The following is a 14,287-nucleotide window of genomic DNA, read 5'->3' as shown; positions in this document are numbered from 1 at the left end:
AAAAAAAAAAAAAAAAAAAAAAAAAAAAAAAAAAAGACCCTGTTTGGTTAGTGCAGGTGTTTGCTTGGTCTGCCAAGAGGTCAGCATGAGGGATTGTAGCTGTTTTCAGCTGAAATTAATTACCTTGAAGAGTGAAGTAACTAGAGCTAGAAAAACACTGTCTCCTAGTACATTAGAAAGTCAGATGTGCCCAACGTTTGCATTTGTCAGGACAGATCTGTATAGAGATGACCTACCACCTGCCATGACTTGCTAGACTTCTCTTTGTAGAATGGTGCATCATCTGTGTCCTGCTGTCAGAAAACATTTGTCAGCCAACGTTTGCTTTGTTTTGTCCTTACTTCTACTTCTCATCACACTACCTTGTACACAAGGACATGTTAACATTCTATGCTGGCTTCTTGAAGACTGCTGCAATAAGATGTTCCTGTAATGTGAACTTCAACAGGAAGATAGTCTGTAGGTAGAATATTCCTGAGATGTGTCTGTCACAGCCCTTCTGAAATTGCAAATCAATTTTATGGTATTGAGGCAGTTTAGGGGGTCAATTCTGCTGCACAGTTATCTCACAATGAAAGTAAGGTCTGGGTTAACTGTAAAAGAGTCTACAAGCTTCATTTGTGCAGTGTGTGCAGAGCCATGTAGCAGCTTTCCTTGAGGGGAAAATGGTTGAATGATCCAATCCATTACACTAGATCTAAAGAGAGTAAGAAATTAAGGAGTTACAGCCTTCATATGCTTTAAGTGCTCTGTAACTAAGCAGAGCTGCAAGCAATCAGCTTGGAAAACAGTACCTTGAAGGAATGTCCTTCAGTGCTCTACTGAGGTTCTGAAGGGGGAAAAAAAGACTTTATCTACTACTGGAATTGATGAAGCAATGAAGAAACAATGTCTTGATCAAAAGATTTTATCAAATTTTAGAACAAAAGACAGCTGAATGGTAGAAGATGACTTAGTTCTAGGAAGGAAGAAGGTAGGATGTTTTAAGAATTGCCATATCATGGCTAAAAAGGTTATGATGGGCAGAATGGAAGAGAAGAGCTACAGCTTATTAGTAATCCCAGATTAATTTGGAAACTAGAGACACCTATTTCTGAGGGACAGACGTGTAAGTTATGATACTTGTAGTGCAAGATCTACGTGAACACAGTGCTGAAACCAGCAAGTTCCATCCTTTCCTTCAGCAACTTCCATTGCTGGAAACAGTTTAATTTGTAGTCCTCTCCTTGTATGCAGGTGAGGATGAGACTATGGCATTAGTCAGTGTTGGATGAAGTGTGGATTTTACCACTGAAGCAGAGAAGTTTATGCTGCACTTTGCTCTACCAGAGCTTTTGCCACTTATATCCCTTAAGGGATCCTTCAAGGAATTAGCAAGCAGGATGCAACGCAGACTGAGGTTGAGAGTTTTTAAAAGTCATTTCCAATTTGTTATTAGCATGTGTGAATATTGGATTTTATGATTTCCTCTTGATTTTTATGACTATTGCAGATTATTCAAAGAAAAACTGAAAAAGTTATTTATTGCCTGGGTTAGTTTGTTTTTTTAAACCTGTAACATTTTAAAGCATCATGAAGAGTTCTGGATCATAATCACAACAGGGAGAATGGGAAAAAAAGCAGTTTGTCTGCAAGTCCAAACACCACCATAAATGGAGGTGTAGGAGTCCACCTGGGGCTGTAAGGTCAGTTACAGCACTGAGAGCCCAGTGAAAATGTCTTGTCACTACTGACAGAAGTACCTCAAAAGTCTGCCAGCTTTGTTAAGGCTCCCTGCCCTCTTCAGGTGACCTTCTATAACTAGGCTGATGATGTCCTGATAACAGTTTTTCTTGATAGACTTCCAGATGTTCCTGATACCTTGGATATTGCAAGAAAACAGATGTGCTTGGAGTACTTGATAATCCTTGACAATCTCACTTTGAATGAGGGACCAGGAAATGGAGAGCACAGAAATAAGAAACCTTTTTTTTTTTTTTTTCTTTTTTTGGTTGCACTTGATCATTCTTGAATCTTGACACTGGGGACGAAGATTTGGGCAAGGTTCCAAACTGGCTCTTCCCCTTGAAATCCGTTCTTATGTCCCGATGTGCACATGAAGGTGAGCATTAAGTCTAGCGTTTCAGTTTTAAATCTCAATTCCCTTGCTCAGTTTCAGGGCCAAACATTTGCTAGGGGATACACACATACAGCAGATCAGTAGCCTTCTTTCAGGATACCTGCTTCCACTAAATGTGTGAAGAAGCTAACATTATACTAGACATTTTGGCCAAGAGACCCGCTAATTAAGCAGCAATGTAGCCCCACCCTGACCAAGCATATTTCTTTTGGTTTAGCACTCTTCACAACCCACTGCCACTATGACCTGAAATGATTGCCCATGCTATTTGGATTTTAGACAGCCATTTCTTCAGGTCACAGTCTAAGCCCAGCTTAGGTTCCTGGAAGAGTTGTTCAAAGGATGTCTAAGATGGGAAAAGGATATGAAGGGTGGTTCAGTAAGAGTCTGCACTGAAATGGAGCACTGGCAATTCTAAATCTAAATCTAGGCTGTACCCATAGGTAACTTAAACATTTTTTCTCCTGTCATGCCTCCCTTCCCCAAACAAAACTCTTCAGCCTACTGATCCAGAGACAGCTGCATTTGACTGTTTATCTGACGCTTGAGAACTGAAAACGCATCTTTTGTGCTATAAAGGGTCTCCAGTATAGTGGGCTGCTAAACCTGCTTTTCATGGCTTCAGGGATCATCTTATCAATGAAAAATTAAAGCTGTTCAGTACACAAATCATCATAACTTATGATAATTGTAATTTGAATAACTGGGAACCTCTTATTCAGTGTAGCAAGCAGCACCTGATAAGGTTAGCACATGTTCTTAAAACAGGCTATTGTCAGCTGTACACATATTGAATATAATGCTGCTGGACCTCTGGGCTCCCTGAAAGAAATGGGACTCCGTAGGTACTCTTATAGCTTGGCTGCTGACCAGTTTAATATGAACTGAACACACCATCCAAACACAGGGCTCCTAGGTGGACCATCAGAAACAGAGGTTGGTTTGGGGGCTCTGAAAGGGAAAGCAGTGAGCTTTCGTGCTCTGAGGTTAGAGGTGAACAGCCAGGACCATTGGAAAGTTATTCTTCTACTGTCTTGCTCAAAACAATGTCCTACAGATCATGTGCAGGCTACACTTATTGCGGCTTCATTTTTTTTTTTTTTTCATTTTCATTATTTCATCCACCAGACTTAGGCCAGTACCACTGCAGGAGGTGTGAGGGTGACAAACCATCTGAAGGAACTGAGCCACATGAAGCAGAAGATAAAAAATATAATTATTTGTGTTGGCATACCTGAGGAGCAGCGTGGAATGAGACCCCTGAAGCCTGTGTCACGGGCAGTGGTCATCAGCTGGGGGCCTTAGATTTGGCAGTCAGGTGGTGGCAGTAATATTCCGAAGTTAGAAGTGCTTCTGCTGTGTCAAGCCACCCCTGCGATGGGAATTCTGTACAAATCATGGCAGTGCTCTCCACCAAATGTTCTGTAGGACTAAAAGGCAAAACGAATAGTAAGTGACTTAAGTGAGGCTACTGGCTTGCTTCAAATTATTCCAAATTAAGTCATTTTTGAACTTAAAACCTTTGGTTTAAAATAAACCAGAGAGTCATCAGGGAAGAAAAACCTGAGTGCCACAAAAAAACGAGTTGTGAGTTCAAGGATATGATTCATTTTCCCCTTTCCTCTCCATCCATTCGGGGGCCAGCAAAATCCATCTCTTACCTGGCCGTTCTTTACTCTGAAACATGGAGTAGTGGGAGGAACAGAGGAGTTAAATTGACAGCATGTTTGTAGAAGGCTCTGCCACAGGTGTCCTGTGAATTGTTGCTGATATTCCTCAGCTGGTATCCTGTTTCTCCGAGTACAGACAGGCATGTTGTGGCCATACAGATCTTGTGCCTAAACAATATGCCTGTATAGTATTAATATGAGGCTTGGACTAAATCATGTTTCTCTGTTTCTTCTAAGCCAGGATCTGTATGGCACCCCCCAACCACACAGACACATGTGAGCACACACGCGACTTCCAGAACGTGTTACAAACAGCTGAAGAACCTGCGACTGCAATTTTTGTTGTTGATGGCCATTTTCGCCACGTCTAGGATGTGCTCTGAACTGACTGCTTCCAAGAACGTCACTCTTCTCAACGTGTGTGGATGTTAATCTTCCAAAGAGGAATTTAAATGGCAGGGTGGACCCCTCGAGCTAATATAAGGGAGGTGATGCCCTGCCTGGTTTTAATTAGAGCTAGCTTTCTTAATGAGGTAATATTCTGTTGTGCTGGGTTATCTCTTGGAAGACAGGGCAGCAGGCGAGCTGTTAGGGAGGGACACTTGAAAAACATCACAGGCAAGCTGTTTAATGTTAGCGCTATCATTCATCACCCGGGCTCTTCGGAGAGTCTGACAGACGGAGCACGTCCTGTGGGGACTCCGTCAGCCTCTGGCGTGCTGCTTAATGCAATTTAGCCAGATGTATCAAAGCAGCAGGCGAGACCCTGCTATTTGGACAGCATTTATAGCATCCTGGGCAAATAGTCAGGAAATGTTCAATAATGTGCCTCGCACAAGTGCGGCAAGAAGCAGATTCTTAGAATGACAGGTTGCCAAGAGAAATCCTGGCAGTGCCTCATTCCAGCTTTCAGTCACATGCTGGTTTTGTTGTTATTGTTTGAGGGCATTTTTTCTTTTTTTTTTTTTAAGGGCTTTCTCAGTCTCAGGTTTCCAAAGACCAGATTTAAGGTGACTTGAATAGGTCCATCTGGTCCATCCACCCAGCGGATGAAAGCGCCCGGCAGAATCCCTGGCCCTCGCATGCACAGCGTGGAGCTGGGCACGGGGCCCGCTGGCAGCACCGGGGTTTTCTCTGCACAGCTCTCCGTGCGCTGGGCTGACCCCTGCAGCAGCCCCAAAAGCTCTGTTTGTGGTGCAGAAGAGGTCAGTGTTGGCTGCGCAAGCAGAGCGGGGATGTCATTACAGATGGGGAATTTAGTGGAGACCCTGGCTGCACCTCCAGGCTACAAAGTGGGATGCAGCCTGGTACCCTGACAGCCTCTGTGCTAGGGAGCTCTGCAGGCCACGCTCAGCAACAGGCAAGTATACCTAACTGATGCTTAAATAATAAATACTCACTCCCAAATTTTGCAGTCCAAATTTGTTGCAGTCCCTTTCCCCGAGAGCTCGTGGACACCCACAAATGTGGCTCTAGTTCTGCTCCGGGGCTCCAGGCGTGTGCCATCTCCCCACCAGCATAGCTTTCTTGGGAGAGCAGACAGCCTGGGGAAAGCCTTGTTCTGCTCTTTCCTCTCGGGGTCCTGCTGCCCAGACCAGCTGCCACGAACCCTAGCCATAAGCCACGCAGCTGCTGAAAGCAGACAAGTCTTGCAGCACTGCTCTTTGGCGATTTACATCTCAAACTTCTTTGCCAGCAACGGAAGAAAAGAACAAGGTTTTGACGCTGCCCTATGGGGCTGCTGGCAAAAAGATGTACAGCCTCCAGAGGGAAAATGCTCCAACGGGCCTGGAAAGGGAAGGGCTGTGATGTGTATTCTCAACCTAAAGGACAAAGCCTTGTTAAACCCCCCCTTATTTTTATTTTTTGCTAAACCAAAGGTGGAAGACTGAAGCAAAGCTCTCCCCAAAAGCATCCTTCTCTGCTTGTCCCGGGAGGCAGCACCGCAGGGCGGGTGAGGGACAGACACACGGCCCAGGCACCTCCCCGCGTGCTGCGGTGCCTGCTTCACCTGCAAACCCAGCTTTGGCTCAGGGCTGGTGCACAAAGATGTAAAATCCAGCTGGGCCTTGCAGCCTTGGAAAGCTCTTTGATGATAATTCCAGCAACAGAAACGTAGCATATGCAGCGCCTTGGATCCTGTTGCTAATAAGTCTGCTCTTACACCACTCTGCTACACTTACTAACTTCCATTTACATATTTTTCCAATAATCTTTTTAACATGCGACTGGATGACCATAAATCCCGGAGGGTGAGGAGGGCAGGGTATGTTGGAAGAACAAGTGCCTGGGACTCAGTTTAACCCTCCAGGTGCCGCTGGGAAGGCCGGATCCCGAGCAGCTGTGTCCTGTTACCCCACCAGAGACAGGTGGCAGGGACGGGTGAGTGCTTTGACGGGAACAGATTTTCTTCTCCTGCTGTCCCCAAACAAATACAAAATGCAGTGCCGCTGCCAAGCCCCAGAATGCAAATTAATGCAGAACGGGGCACTTGAAATGTTTTTGCTAACAAGTACGTACCACGCTTCTGCGGCGAGGCTTAGCTGTTGATGAAATCCCATCTGTGGATTTCGCAACCAGGTACGCTAAACCAAATGGCTCTCCTCTCTTCGGGGAACGTGACGAGGCAAAGGAAATCTGGTGTGGCTTGCTAAGGCAGGACGGAACGGGGGCAGATGGTTAGAGCACGAGAAGCGCCATCTCCCACTGCACAGAACAATGGCTCAGCAAGGACTCCAATGCAGGAACAAGAGATTATCTTGGGGGGCAAGGAGGGCGTTGAATCTTAGTTTGGAGTTCTCTCTCTACCACCTTTGGATTTCAGCCTTCCTTCTGCGAGAAATGGTGACCACTAGGAAGGCTGCGCAGTACACCTATTTATACATGTACACACGTAGTTGCTTCAAATTACCCAGGAATAACAGTTTCCTGAGGCAGCTGCATAGATGACTGAACAATTTGTCTGTTCAAACATATTTCAGTCAACTTTCCCTGGCTGATTTGGCAAGAATTTTTCTTTCTACAACTGGATCTCCTCCAATAACAACTGAGACAGCCTTTTGACTCTAGGTCACGGATGTACGACGCTGGAGGATTCCTTCCATTTGTCTCTCTGCAAGTAATGATGCAAAAAGCAGAGGACGGCCATGGCACTAGCTGAGAAGGGGGAGTTGCATCGTTTGTGCCACACATCCTCATGTCAGCTGGACCCACACGACAAAGTGGGATGCAGGACAGATCATCCCAAAGATCGGCTTTTAGACTGGCACTCGAGGGTTCAAATCCTCACACACGTCCTGCATAATCACCTAGTTTTGCTTCTGACTGCATGACGGTAATTTCTCACCCCAAAAGGCTGCTGCAAGGGCCCTATCTTGTTATGACTGGAGGGCTCCGATTAGCGATGAGCATTAAGGGAAAGGGATCTCTGTCCCAGGTGACCAAGCAAGATCTGAAATAAGATGCAAGATCTGCGAACGCCAGCAAGAGTGAGCAGAAGGGGTAGTCTGACCATCAAGAAGCTGAGGCCCTCTCCACCTCTCCCAGTGTCACCTCTTTGTGACAACTCTACGCAGACTACAGCCAGAAAGCCATTTGACACGTGTAAATTTATCCTGCTCTCCCTAGAACTTCAGCCTGGAATTACAACCATCTGCAATTGTTTCGCATGCCCCAGCGTAGAAGCTAGAAGGAAATGTGGCCTTGATTAGTATCTGTTAATCAATTTCCATCTCAATTAAACGTTGTTGTGCCAAATACAGGGTGAGGCCATGCAGTTTGCAATGTACCAAACCTTATGTTGCGGCTCTGCGTGAGGAAACAAGACCCCGGTCTCCAAGTCCTAGCGACTTTCACAAGCAGTAAAACGGTATTTTTACAAGATCAGCACTTTACTTTTCTGCAGCCGTTTCCTTGATGACTTTGGGCAGCGTGCTGGGGCTCGGAGTTTGATAAGGACCCCTAATCTCAGGCATGCAGCTTAATCTCCAAAAGCTGGATTTCAGCACTACCTAATCGCATCAGGCTCTTTTGCCCTTGCCAGTCCATTACCCTGCTGCAGGGTTCTAAGACTGGTGGCGTAATGACATCTTCAGACCTGTCTTTGCTGCATTTCCAAACTCCCCCTGCAATCCCGTAAGGCCCAGAGCCTTTAATATTCTTTTAATTGCCAGTTCACTGCTTTAGGAGCACCTCCTTTCTTAACTTCTACTCTGCCTGTCTTGATGAGATCTCTTGCAGATGAAGTTAATCAGAAAGATTACAATCACTCTAGAAACACCTGCATTGGAAATAAGTCTGGCTTTTATTAGTATGAATTCCTACTGCTGACAAGCTCTGGGAGGAGAGGATGGGGGAAAACCCAAGCTGCCTTTACACAGCTGGAATATAAATGTGAATTTTTCTTCCTATTTACTTTTCTTCTGTAAATGATTTAGCTGCTATTGATGAAGATTACCACCAAATAAAAAGCAGAATCTACTAGCTTGTGTTGTTGTGTGCAACACACCCATAAAATAAATCTGTGTCTCCACCACTGGAACAGGCCATCCTTTTTGCTATGATATGTACAGAACTGGAGGTAGCATTCATCGTCAGAACTTCAAGAACAGCAAGGATCCCGTGTTCAGACTCCTTTTTACATGTGGAAGACAAAACAGACATTCCAGTGCCCTGCATCCTCTTTAACCCTAGGATATTAAGAACAACCACAAAAGACTGATCTCATTAGTTGTAGCAAGCAGGTATAATAGGAAGGCGAGAAGTGCTTACTGCGGGTTAAAAAGACAATCTTAAGCCTGATGCAAGTATTTTGAATCATATTTCTGCTACTAGGAATCCCTGCTCCCTGACTGTTGGGTAAGTGCTGACGTTGTTTAAAAGTCTAGTATTTTTTGGTCGCAAAGCCCTGCAGTGGTAAAGGTAACACAGTGCTTCAGAAACTCTGGGCTCAGGTAATAAAAGATCTTGTAATCCTGAAAACTGGCAAAACCCCAAATAAAATGCCATCCCTCCTGGGAAACTGGGGGACATTCAAGTCATTCGGGACACTTGAAGGTAACAGTCCAAGAAAAAGCTCAAGGTATTCACATTTATTAAGGAATGTTAATCTGCTAAACTCTACAATCGTCCTAAGCTCCGGACACATAAACAGAACCTTTTAAAATCTAAATATTACATGTAAAAACTGTGAAAGGTCTTCATAATTATTTTTATCACCAAAAAAAAAAGGAAAATATTACTCAGGCCAGTCACCTGCTAACGTAAGAAAAAAAAAATGAAATGTGTTGTTGTCTCATGGACCAAACTCTCAGTCCATGCAATCAACGTGAAATGCTCCCAGTTCTCTACGTTGTGCTTTCTCTCACTGGTAGCAACTCAAACCTAATGTATACTCAAAGAAATGATGCAGTGGGGGATAGTCTGTCCCACTGCTGCTGCAAGAGTTACAGGGAAGAATTTCTAATACAAAAGCAGAAAATATAGCCCCTTTACTGACTCTTGATAATAATGTTTTCTCCCACCTTCCCCAGATTCTCAGGCTAACTTGTCAGAAACCATCAGGGACTGGGCTGGCACGATTCCTACCTGATTTTAAATGAAGGTAGTTGTCACATATCCATGCAACTCCCATTCATTTAAATAGCATGGAGTTGGCATTAAGCAAGCTAATAAAGGAATGAAGAACAGGGACCACTGGAAAGCCAAGAAACAACTTCTTCTGTGGCTACAGTAATGCTCCCTCTGGGCCTGGCACCTCCAGCAGGACAGCTGGAGAGTCGCCTTCCCTCATCCCAAGTTATCTTCTGATACAAAATGGAAAAGGTGCACTGGAAATCCTTTGGGCTAAAGCCTACCTCTTAAACTTCACCAGGTGCTGTAACTTGAGGTCTGTTCTACAGAAGGCTGTCACTACTGTGACCCTCTCTGGCTGTGTTTTAACAGAAAACCTACCCTCGCAGTGCCTTGGCACCACCATGCACCAGGCACTTCAGGCTGTGAAGCCCCAGTTGGTTAAATCCAGCCTGCAGGCACTTTGAGCAACCTGAAGTAATGTGAGGGGGAATATCTCGGGCAACCTTTTCGCTTTGACATTTCTCTTGGCAGCCTCCCACAGCCCTCAGCAGGACGGCTGATGTCAGTGCCAGTTTTGGGTGCCTAACTCTTCACTCATGCACAACTGAGTTCCTAACACATCAGAATTGATGATGCAGGGTTTCTCACCACATCGGTAAGTTTTAACCTGCCACTACTAACCACCCATTCACTCATAATCGAGCTCCGTTTCTTCTTCCCAGAGCAGTGTCAAGGCTTTTTTACTGAGGAGCATCAAGACGCAGGCTGCAGAAACAGAAGGACTTTGCCTAGTAGGAGATAGGAGGTCACGGAGGTACAGTCATTGCTGACTTCAGTGTACTTAAGTCAGAGTTAGCCTGTGGTTAAATATACAGGTCCTCTGCCCTTTAAAGCTTAAAATAAATTTGTCTTCAACTACTGCATTGGCTTACATTACAAGATAAATTATGAAAAATAAGTTGGCCTCAAAGCATAGTTTTGCTTAGCTGCTCTGGGCATGAACCATTTCACTTGGACTGTTTTTCAGACCACCTCTCTCCCTCACCAGGAGGATGAAGAGAAAATAATCAAGAGGGGATGGAGCCTATTTAGACAACTGGCCAGCTCCTTGCAAAGGGCTCCTTCCCGGTTAGAAGAGAGAAGATCCACCACAGAGGAAAAACAAAACCCGCAAAAGGCTCAACATGGTAGTGATGCAATGGTATGATGTTAGTGGATGGAAAGGGCCAGCATCACTGGTTTAACCAGGAACACAGAAGCTACACCTTTCTTTTTCCTGTCTCATCCTTTTTCTAGCTTGCTCACCTTGTCTTCTTTCTCGTCTTTACTATCAAGTGAATGTAAGTCCTGAGCACGCACACTGTATTGCATACTACAGCTTTCATCATTCCAGTTACTTGACAATGATGATCCCCATGCCCTTGATGAGACCTGTAAACGACTATAGTTGAAATGAATATGAATCCATCAATACAAGCTCTTGAACTTTACAGCCACATCACACATCCTGAATCTTGTCAAACAGCATGATCTGGCTGTCTGAAAATGGGAACTGCATTAAAATATAATGCTGATACAGTATGTTGTAGATCAGCTCTAACAAAAGGGAGCTAGGAAACAAAAAGACACCCCTGCAATGGCATCACTGCACTGTTATTGAGCAGCACCTTTCAACAAGTCAGCCAGCTCCCTTAAACTTACTTAACTCCAGAGATACACTGTCTGTAATTCCTGTTCCCAATTGTTGTACTGTTTTCCCCAGTTTTATCACAAGTCTGCAAAGGCGGTCCACTTCTCTTAATCTCATCAGCAAACGTTAATTAACTGTATTGCTGCTACCTCTGTTGGTCAATACAGGCAGCTCTCTCTGAAACAGTGAACGGAACTCGCTGCACCTCACTTACATTTAATATGTACCCTATTTTGTGTTTCTGCCTAGACTTGAACTACGAAAAAAGAAAAATTAAAAAAGAATTTATGATCTCATGAACCTTGAGAGCAGAGGCCCTTGAGCATCTTGTGAATGACAGCAGCACTCTTAAGTCTGGATCCTAGCCTGAGTTTTCAATCCAAGAGGACTGAGCGATGTTTGGAATTACATAGCGAGGAATCTAAACTAAACCAGGTGTCTTCCCAGTTTTGCCAAAAAAATAGTTTGACACATACTAGCTTATAAATAGATGGTTCTGCCAGATCAAACAATGATATATTACACTGACCACTCAAACAGCCCAACAGTGAAGCAATTTTCATGAGGATGCAATATTTTTTTTTTTTTTTTACTTTTTAAAATTGAAAATAATAAACAGATTGGCTTGTATTATCATGAAAAAATGTGCTAAAGGGTAAGGTCTGTGAAGAAAAATCTGACAAGTCATAGGTCATAAAAGTTTCAGTTCAAGCTTGTTCATATTATAGTGAAGTAAATTATTGCTGAAAACTTCTTTCAAAGAGTTTCTTTTTGATTGGGTCTTGTTTTTAAGATGAGCAAACGCTTTAAATGTGAGCTATTTCCATAGTTTGTGAGCAATAAACAACAGGCTGAATAGAAAAGCAGAGACCATAGGTCATTCCCACTGGTGTAAAAGAAATGCTACACCGTTTTCTTCCAGCCACAGAATATCCTTTACCCAAGTAGGGCAGTATACATCTCTGTCCATCCACAGGAACCTAAACAAGGACTTCTCAGTGTAATACAAAGTTTTTCTTGCTTTCACCAGTACGCTTAGACCCAGCTGGCAACTGTGAAAATCAGGCTGGCCAAAGCAAAGCAGACCTGACCGCCTACAGCCCAGCCTGGCAGCAGTGAGGCACTCTGGGGGCACGAGAAGTCTTTTTCTAAGATTTAACTCCGTTTATTGGAAGTATTTGCCATTCAATTCTCATTCTGTTCTCTCAAAAATAAGACTGGTTTGATCATGATGGTCAGCGTCTCTCGGGATAAAGTGGTTTTGAGTGCAGGCCTCATGTAGGTCGGTGTAACTGCATCGAACCACAGGACCGCAGAGTGCCTTGCACTTACAATCTGTGCAGCAGAACTGCTCAGGGCAAGTGATTCATTGAGAAACCTCTTTTTCCTGATATGGCTCTGGAGAGGTGCCTGAACATGGTGATAAGGAGCTGACAGGGAACCAGCCACACTCAGATGCCTTCCAGTTCATCTGAAGACGCAGAGAAAATCTCCTCCCACGTTTAATGTCTTTGGGATTCTTCCAGCCATGCCTTTCCCTTCTGACACTCTTCCAGCTCCCCGGGACTTTCTGGCCCTCCTGAACATCCCTCTCTGCCTCCTCCTCCTCCCCCTGAACAGTTTTTCTCTCCTTGCCCGTTCTGCTCCTGCCAGGAGGTTCCTGGGGAAGAGGCCGCAGGTGGTGCAGTGTGCGCGCAGCTCGGCCTGTCACCGGGACTCACGCTGCCGTCAGCTGCACCTCTTCCTTGCTTGGACACCCGCTGGATCCTCTCAGACAAAGATCTTCCCCCATGCAGCAGCCACAGCTCTCCCTCAGTGGCTGTTTCTAACGGAGAGGCCTGCGCTCCAGCATGTGAGAGCGCTCTAACGCACAGCACATACTTTTCCAGGCTCCACCGCAGCGTCAGGCTTAATGAAACACTTAATTATCAGACCTCAAAACTCAGGATTTCCAAGCAAGACAAATGGATGTCCTGCATCAGGGCCTGGCTGTGCAATCCTTCCTCTGCTGAACACTTGCTCCTGGGGACAGATAAAACCAGCAGGCTGAGAAACAAAGAGGCTGCAGAAAGCATGGTTTCTGATAGGAATGAGGCCACGCTGGTAACATGTTCTGCTAGCATAAGGAAAACTCAGATACAGCAGCATCCAAATACCTGCTTGGCTACTGAGAAGCAAGGAACCAAACCTACAAAAACTTTTTGGTTTCTAACTTCAGTATATCTGGAAGCCAAAAAAAGCTGGGTGCAGAGGTCATGCAGGCAAAATCTTGGGAATGTCTGTCTATCAAAACTAATGGTTTGATTCATGCTACAGCTTTAGGATCTAGTAGGTACAAGTTCTTTCAGGAGGGCTCTGTAAAAGTCTCAGCCCTGTGTTTTGCAGAGGCAGACCCTAAGCATTAGTCCAAGAACTAAAATAGGAAATACTGAAATCATTGCATTCATTGATTCAAGTAGTCTTACCCAGAACAGGGAGGTCTGGCTGGAAGAGATGCGTCTGGGATGACTGAACATGAGCAACATATGCAGACGAGGAGGCACCACCGAAAAGACACCACTGAAACCATGGCTCTTGCCCCTGTTCCCACTTTCAGATCAATTCAGGGAAGCACACAAGCAGCTCTCTCCTGGCGCTGAGGCATGGGACCAAACACGTAGAGAGCACTCTGAATTCTTAGCTTCCAGGAAAAGTTGTGTATTCTGGGCCAAAGAACAAGCACTTCAAACTCTGGTAGTGGAATGCAGGTTTCACCTCATCCATGTCACAGAGAAGTACAGGGATTTTGCAGTTCTGACCATTTGTTTTGTGCTGAATGACTTGTCCAGAAGTCAGATGCACATTGTTTCTCCCTCCCAGCCTGCCAGCCACAAAACACTCACCAGCTTTTGTTTACATTACAAATTTAAGATCTACCTGCAAGAAATAAAAAGCCTCCAGCATGACAAGCATGCGGTACAAGAGCAGGAAAGCTTAGGGCTGTCACCACTGTCTGTAAATCTCTTTGGTAACTGGGAATTTGTGAGGTGAAAGGTTTTCAGTACTGATCTGCTGTTATCTGAAATGGATTGTATGCCTCTCCAGATTTTTTTTATCAAATCTGTAAAACCAGTAAAACACAACATTTCTCGTTAGAACTCTTTCAGGGTGGAGTGAAAAACAAAAAACGATTGCTGGAGAGTATCTGGTGTTGATCACAAGGAGAATAAGTACTACTTGCCCAGAGAAAACAAG

At 44.6% G+C, this 14,287-nt stretch overlaps 1 long non-coding RNA gene across 1 annotated transcript; it reads left to right on the top strand.

Moving 5' to 3' along the window:
- The first annotated feature begins 202 nt into the window (after positions 1-202).
- On the top strand, positions 203-3,623 carry LOC118171139. The gene is made up of 2 exons (XR_004753063.1): positions 203-463; positions 1,848-3,623. It is a non-coding gene; the product is annotated as an uncharacterized LOC118171139 (long non-coding RNA).
- The last annotated feature ends 10,664 nt before the right edge of the window (positions 3,624-14,287 follow it).

The sequence above is a fragment of the Oxyura jamaicensis genome, chromosome 8 (genome assembly GCF_011077185.1).
Source record: "Oxyura jamaicensis isolate SHBP4307 breed ruddy duck chromosome 8, BPBGC_Ojam_1.0, whole genome shotgun sequence".
Lineage (NCBI taxonomy): Eukaryota > Metazoa > Chordata > Aves > Anseriformes > Anatidae > Oxyura > Oxyura jamaicensis.
The sequence above is the reverse complement of the archived record's forward strand: the minus strand, read 5'-3'. Positions and strand labels throughout refer to the sequence as shown.